General features: G+C 39.8%; 1 non-coding gene across 1 annotated transcript; it reads right to left on the bottom strand.

Moving 5' to 3' along the window:
* Positions 1-1,945: 1,945 nt before the first annotated feature.
* On the bottom strand, positions 1,946-2,127 carry LOC133442669 (U2 spliceosomal RNA). Its single transcript, XR_009782609.1, has one exon. It is a non-coding gene; the product is annotated as a U2 spliceosomal RNA (small nuclear RNA).
* Between the last annotated feature and the right edge of the window lie 6,302 nt (positions 2,128-8,429).

Below are 8,429 nucleotides of genomic sequence, written 5' to 3' on the forward strand. Positions count from 1 at the left end.
CCTCTCTCACACCCTCACACACACTCTCTCTCTCCCTCCCCCCCCCTCTCTCACACCCTCACACACACTCTCTCTCTCCCTCCCCCCCCTCTCTCTCCCTCACACTCTCTCTCTCCCTCCCCCCCCTCTCTCTCCCTCACACACTCTCTCTCTCCCTCACACCCTCACACTCTCTCTCTCCCTCTCCCACACACTTAATTGAAAATGTCTTACTTATTGAAAAATGTTTACTAAATGAGAATGCACTTGAATAAATGCACTTCAGCCATTTAAGTGCCTTGAATCGCAGTAGCAGTGTGTTGTGTCATTTCTTATTCCAAGTCAACACTTTCAATGTTCTCCTTCAATCTATTCATTATAATGTAATCTACCAGTAATTATAATCATTCATGATATACCATCATTTATAATAATAAACACGTGAACAGCATGTGTGAAGAAATAAAGTTTAATGACTTAATAGAAAATGTTTCAGAGGTAATGGTGGGTCATTTCATCCCTAAGCAATGTCTCCATCACCATGTAGGCCACAAACCAGCGAGTCGACCTATGGAAAGACAAAAAAAAAAGAGCTTTAGAGGTTTTGTTTACATTCACATCCACATGTTTCGAAAAATAGCCACACCAATTAGTCCCATGTCTTTTTTTGACCACCTTTTCTTTTTTTATATATAAAAAATACCAAGTACAAGCTGGCGGGTGTGGGAAAAAAAATAAATCACTCAATGGACAGCAATGCAATAAATAAACCACGATTCAATATCCAACACTCCCAATTAGACAAAACACTTGTATAAAAACGATCATTTAAGTCGTATTTTGTACATTTCCCAAGATTCACCCTGCCACAACACTTCACCACATGGCCTGGCAGCTTTTGACAGCTAATTGACCAATAGTACAGCATGCCCATATTTTCCCACGCCTCCCCCTCGGTGGATTTGATTGACAAATCTTTTACCCAATAATATGCCTTATTTGTCCTACAGTCTACATCTGATTTTGCACTTTGTACGCGTTGAGGCCCGCTCGCAAAGGTCAGCACAGCCGCTTAGCCTCGCCTTGGGTGAACCACCTTCTTGATCATGGTGTCTCCCCTGCCAGGTAAGTATGAGTTGTACACGTCACGGCTGGGGGAGTGTTTCACACACACACCCAACTCACTGACGGTGTCAACAATATAAACTAACTAAACCACAAGATACAGGGACAGGAACACTTCACTATTTTAGTACAAACAACGAATGTGTGCTAAAAGGTGACAATTGACAATGTTGTGATTATAAAAAGTACAAAACAAACAGAAAACGGTTATTTCCCATAATGCATTGCTGAATCTACAAAGCAGCAGATAAAGAAATACCAGATTTCCTCCGATTATCCCCCACAGATGACCCACAACCCAACAAGAGGTTCAAGTGACACAAAACTGAACTAAACTGAAGATATACATCATTTGATTCACGTGTTATTTAAAAGAAGTGTATAAAACATACAAATCCTAGGTCTGTTTCTGCTCACAGTGCAGCTACTTCCTGTTTCTTTGTTCACCAGTGGTAAGAAGCTGCATGTCCTGCTTTTGCCACCTATTGATCTGGAGAGTGAACAACTCTGGCTAATTAATAATGGGATTTTAAGATGTTTTAATACAGTTCAAAACCACAAGTAGATGTTGTTCCTATTAATCTGGTTACTGAACCTATGTTCTTACACGTAAAGAAAACCCCATTCTGCTGTTCACCAGGCTTTAAAACCACTTAGCGCTATGTCGCCCTCTAGTGGAGAAAAGACTGAACTGCAGAACACAACCAACATGGAATAAACATCCATCCACTCATTTTCATCATCAGTGCCACAATTTCTACTTCAGCTTCTACCCGGAATGAAACCAAGTGAAGCTAAATATCGTTTAGCTTGCCATATATTTTTATATTGTACATGTTAGGAGGAGTGCACCATTCCTGGAGATACTGCAATACCAGGTCGATGCGTGGAGTGGACGGAGCAAGCCCCTATTCCATCTCCCTGTTCCAAAAATCAATTTAATATATGGTCCCCAGGTAGGGGACGTATCAGATATTAAACTGATAAGAACAGATTTTTTTTTTTTTTCTTTCGAAAAGATTTATTGATACTGGATCATTGGATCATCACAACATAAGCTTCCAATATTAACATTACAATTTTACAACTTACATATCACTATTACATGCAACAATTTAATAAATAAGTGACCTTAAAACCTGTTTTTTTAAACAATTGTAAATGGTAAAAAGGATAAAATCAACATTTCCTTGTGTAAAAGGCTTATGTTCCAGTGTAAGTGATTGCGTTCAATGTCCATGTTCAGTAAAAAGGAGTGCATTAAATAAAATTTGTCCAATTCCCTCGTTGTACAGAAGCGGGGTGAGTCCCTACCAAGGATGACTCATTCCGCCGCCCCAAACAGTAGCTCTCTCGGTTCCTGTCACAGTGCTCAGAGGGGATCCCCCCCTGCTGCTCCTTCCCACCAGCCTCGCCCGGAGAGCCAGGCCGTTGCTGCTTTGACCTTTCTGTGTTGCTCCGGCTCCTTCGTCCGAATGGGCACAGAGGCGATGCTTCTTTGTGGCTGTATCCTAGGCCTACCGCCTGCAGCACCGGCCAGTTGGACCGTTGCTGCGGCCATCTGGAGTACAGCCACGGGGGTATCTGCTTGTGCTTTCTTACCAGCAAGTTCCTGGAGGTCCACATAGCGTCTTTGCTGGCGGTCAGGGCGAGCCACTGTTTGGCAAAGTATTTTCCTTTCAGGTTAACCCTCTGGCTCACCCCATACAGCACTAGCTGTGCTGTTAGGACCTCCCTTGCTGGTAAGTACGGGAATTACAAGGAGCCGGCCATTGCCCACTGGTCTACGGCAGCGCTGCACTCCCAGAACAGGTGCCTCACCGACTCAGGTGCGCTACAACCTTGTCGGGGGCAGATGGAGATCGCCGACATTCCTCGGGAGTGCATGACGACCTGACCGGGAGGATCTCATGAGCCATCATCGATGACAGGTCCCGGAGTCTGTTTGGGAGGGCGGAACGGTCCACATTGCGCCAAACTGTGGAGGACTCACCAAATGTGAGCCGCCGCACTGGACACACTGGTTTCCGCTCCTGCACAAACAAGGTCAGACAGCGGTGGTTAGATAAAATATGTAACACTCTGGGCTCTAACTCTCGATTTCCATTTCTAAAAGGCAACAGGTATGAAGTTTTAAAAGACTAAAACTGTCATTTAACACATTATAAAAAAAACGTAAGAGGAATCGTTATCCAATTTCATGTGAATTGAGCTCCTCCTTCACTTCTATGGGTGAGAAGTGCAGGGGTCGAGCTCGATTCCCCACTCGGACTCTGGGCGTTGGCCTCTGCTGTAAGGTACAGTTAAGTTTTGTGTCCCTAGGGGTTGATTGCAGAGCTAATGTTAAAAAAGAGACCTCATTTGGGGAATTGGGGGGGAAAACTCTGGGTTGAATGAATGAATGAATGGTTTATTTCGGACAGAATGAAACATTTACATGTTAGTTTCACAAATAAAATAAAAGGTAAATAGAAATGTCCGAAAAAGGAGTAGGCTGAAGCCAAGGGCTTATTATAGCCTATCCTGTGCGGTGTATATCATTCGGTGGATGATAATACACAAATAAGAAAAGAAATATATAAAAAGAAAACAAAGAGAAACTGTCATTGCATTATATAAAAATAGTAAAACCAATAATGCAAAAAGGGGTATATAGTGGTGCTATTTTCATGTTAATCTATAATAAGCTATACCAACATAATTAAAAAAATTCTTTATAACTGTTTATCATTTTATATTTAAACATTTTTTTGAAAACATAAATTGAGGTACACATTCTTAAATCCTCATCACAGCAATTCCACAATTTCACACCTTTCACGGATACACAGTTTTCTTTACTTTTGGTTCTTCCCCATGCCTTCTTAAACATACCTGTGTTCCTTAGTTCATATTTACTGTTGTGGATTTGGAACAGCCTCTGAGAACATCTTGGGAGGAGATTATGATGTGCTTTATATATGATCAATAAGGTTTGAAGGTTAACTAGATCCCAGAATTTTAATGTATTTAAATTAATAAAAAAAGCATTGGTTGGCGCCAGGTACTCTGCTCCCATAATTATACGTACTATTCTCTTTTGCAGTAAAAATATGGGCATGAGATTGGTTTTATAGGTGTTTCCCCACACTTCCACACAATATGTCATGTATGGGACTATAAGGGAACAATATAGCAGGTAATGTGATTTTTTATTTAAAAGTTCTTTGGATCTATAAACTATTGCGATTGTTTTGGACATTTTCTTTTTGACATGATTAATGTGGGATTTCCAGTTTAATTTATGGTCGATTAATACTCCAAGAAACTTATATTCAAAGACTCTTTGAATCTTCACACCATCAATCCTTAATGAGACTTCAGTTTTGATTTGTTGATTTCCAAATATCATAAATTTGGTTTTACTTAAATTTAAAGATAATTTGTTTACATCAAACCAGCTCTTCAGTGTGTTTAGTTCCCCTTCCATTGTTTTCAGAAGCTGCTCCACATTCTTTCCATGGCAAAACAGACTTGTGTCATCTGCAAACAGAACATAATTCAGAAGCTTGGATACATTGATGATGTCATTAATATATAAAATAAAAAGTTTTGGCCCCAGAACAGATCCTTGAGGAACTCCACATTTTACTTTCAAAAGTTCAGATTTAACATCTTGTATTTGTACATATTGGTAGCGCTCCTCAAGATAATCTTTTAACCAGATATTAGCCATCCCTCTGATACCATAGCATTCTAGTTTCTTAATTAGTAGTTTATGATCAACTGTATCAAAAGCTTTACTAAGATCTATAAACACACCAGCTGTGAATTCTCGACGGTCATTTGCTGTGGCAATCTGCTCAATTAGGTTTACCAATGCCATTGAGGTGGACCTGTTTGTTCTAAAGCCGAATTGTTGGTCGCATAATAGATCATGTTTCTCAATGAAGTTGTCAAGTCTGAGCACAAACAATTTCTCTAAGATCTTGGAGAATTGTGGGGGCAGGGAGATGGGTCTGTAATTTGTAAATAAGTGGCCATCTCCATTTTTATATATTGGAATTACTTTTGCTGTTTTCATCTTATTGGGGAATATGCCCGTATGAAAAGATTGGTTACATATATGAGTCAATGGTTTCACAATACGGTGTATAATATCTTTTACTAAGGACATGTCTATTCCTGTCCAATCAGTGGACTTTTTATTTGTGCATTTTCTTACAATATCAATGATTTCACATTCCTCAACATCCCTGATAAAAATGGAGTGCAGATTGTTTTGCATTGTATCTCCAGTATTCAGCATCCCAGTCCCATTTATCTGTTCTTCAATTTCCTTGGCCAGATTGACACCAACATTTACAAAGAAAGCGTTAAATTCATTGGCTATGTCAATGGCTTTATTAATGATTACATTGTCATCTTTTACAAAGTAGTTAGGAATTGCAGTTTTCCCTTCACCTTTTTTAATTACCTTGTTTAACACCTTCCATATTTCCTGTGTATTACTCCTATGAAGTTCCAGTAATTTATGGTAATAGTCCTTTTTGTTTAATCTCATAATACTTATTAATTTATTTTTATAGGTTTTGTATTTATTTTCGGCTTCTTTAGTTCTTAGTTTTAAAAATCTTCTGTATAGGGCATTTTTCTTCTGACATGCATTTTCTATACCTTTTGTAATCCATGGCTTGACCACATGGTAGTACTCCACAAATGAATTGTCTGAGGATATCCCAGCTTTTCCCCTCTTCTCTGAAACAATTGGCGAATCAGAGGACAATTCTGATGCAGGCCTCTTGGTTTGCTGGGCCCCGGGGAGGGAGGCATCATCGCTATCATCCTGTGGTTGGACTTCTCCACATTCTGAACTAGCTCCGCCCTCTGCCTGCATCACATCATCTTCCTCGGAACTCTCCATTGGTGTGAGTGTTGCAGGCCCCTCCCCTGCTCCCGCCTCACCTGATCCCTCTCCTCCAATCACAGGATTTGGCGGGAGATTTGAATTTTCCTGCCCAGCTTCTTCAATTAGCTCAATTACAAGTTCCTCTCGTCCGTTTTGTTTGTCCTTTTCTGCGTCCTTTCCCTTCGCAGCTTTCAGTTTGTTGGCAAAAGATTTTGGGCAATCTCTGAAGAGGTGGTTTGTCTCCCCACAAAGATTGCACTTTCTGCCATTGGTGCACTCCTCAAAAGGTGTGCCCAATTTCTCTGCATTTCCCACATACTACCTGCTTACACGCTTCTGCAAGATGCCCATGCTCGCCACACTTGCGGCAAAGCTTGGGCTGACCCTGATAGTGAATATAGCCCCTGTTGTTACCCAGAACTATCACTGATGGCAGATGTTTCAGGCCTTGAAAGCCCTGGGGATCTTGCCATTGTTGGATGGGGACCCTCCAGGCACAGTTCCAAATGCCATCTTCATCTCTCACTTTGATAGCCTGGCTTTTAACAGTGCAATATCTCCCCAACCATAAACAAATGTCATCTGCATTGACAGTTTCATTGAACATTCTGACAATAACCGTTTTCAAGGTATTGTCAGTCAGTTTCTCAACTTCAAATGCATCAAACTGGGGTTTCACATTTTCAAAGCGTGTCCAAAACTCTTTTAGTAGCATGGCAGTACGGAAACTAAGGTCAAAGCCTTTGTTAAAGGGTAGGGTCAAAATGCAATTTAACTGTTCCGGGCTAAAACCCAAGGCTTTCTGGACAAGTCTCCTGGAGAAGTCTAACCTCGACATCTCCAGGAGCTTTCCATCCACAACCTTAAGGTTGAATCGGACACTGTGGTGCCTCCGCATGCCGGCATGGCTAGCCGACATGGTGGAGGCACCACCTGTGAAAAGGCTCAAAAGAACTAAAACCTTTAAAAAGCAATAAAAGCCCTAAAACCGTAATACTAAAACAAATAGACAATAAAATATACAATAAGTGAAGGAACAACACTTACCTTACATCACGACAATGATTTCCTGGCTGTGAAGATCTAGCAACTATACTCAGTTGAAGCACTTCACATAAGGAAAAAAAAGAGAATAGTCTCCCCAAAGAAAGAAGGAACCAATGCCACAACAGGCAAGGATTCCCACTAACAGCAGGAGGCGATCGCAGTCTTAGCCAAAAGGCCGAGAAGCGATAACCACAATGGTTTGGAGGAAACCTCCCCATTCCCGGCACCCTCGTTTAAACTCGTGGTTTAAAGAAAAAAAAAGAATGACATTTTATTTTATGAATAACAGTGATTACCACAAATCTAAATCCTGTAAAACTATTTTTTTAGTGTCTTTCGGCAAATTAAGTGAATTTAAATCTACAAACAAGCCGCCACAATTCTTCATGGCCTCGTGACACGCTACTGACCAATAGAAAAACGCTAAAGCCTGAAGTCTCTAGTCTAGAAAAACAGATTTTCTCACATTTAGGCTTAAATATACAACACACTTGTGTCTTAACTTTAATGCTGTTTATAGTGCATGTATGTTATGTCTTTGAGCTATAATATGATATATGTTATAACTTATAGCAGTAACTTATGCCGCCGAGATTTAAACTATTTCTTCAACACTGCCCAAAACAAACAGAGCTCCTCCTGTGCCATTCTAGTGGAAGGGAGGATAAACTACACAACAATTCAACTGCAAATTACCTTTGGAGGGATAATTACATAAAAAAACAGTCAATAAAATGCAACGCATACAAAATTAAAGGCTTGTGTTTAAACTTTTGTTTAAGGTTAGTCAGTATACGAACATTTAAAACAAACAAAAAAAATGTTTTTATTTACCCAGGGGGAATAGTGTAGAAAACGTTTAAATTGTCATTTTAATTTAAGCATGCAACTTTTCTCTCACACTAATGCTCAGCTCGCAGTTTGGAAACTGGCACCTTGATCACTTGCACTTTGTTGGACCGCTCTTGCATCTACTTACTGAATCACTTACCGTGTATATATATTTATAGTAATTCATATACTGCTAATACCATCACTTCTTTTAATATTGTTTATACTGCTAAAAAACTATGGTTCCATACATCCATATTTAGAAAAATCTGTTGCACCAACTACGCCAAAACAAATTCCTTGTTACGTACTTGGAAAAAAACCTTTTTCTGATTCTGATATATACTCTTTCACATTACTGCCAATGTACTTCATGAGCACAGAAGATAATTCGTAGATAAATATCTATAATTCAAACATTAGTTATATTTACAAGTTTTAAGTGTAACACCCGGCAGAAACTATGTAACGGTTAACTATGAGAGGTATTGTATTGGCCAGCTATGGAACAATGTTATCACTTAAAACAGACAGTCAGGTTTTCATTGAACAGCTTTAT

The sequence above is a fragment of the Cololabis saira genome, chromosome 4 (assembly GCF_033807715.1).
Source record: "Cololabis saira isolate AMF1-May2022 chromosome 4, fColSai1.1, whole genome shotgun sequence".
Taxonomy (NCBI): Eukaryota; Metazoa; Chordata; class Actinopteri; order Beloniformes; family Belonidae; genus Cololabis; species Cololabis saira.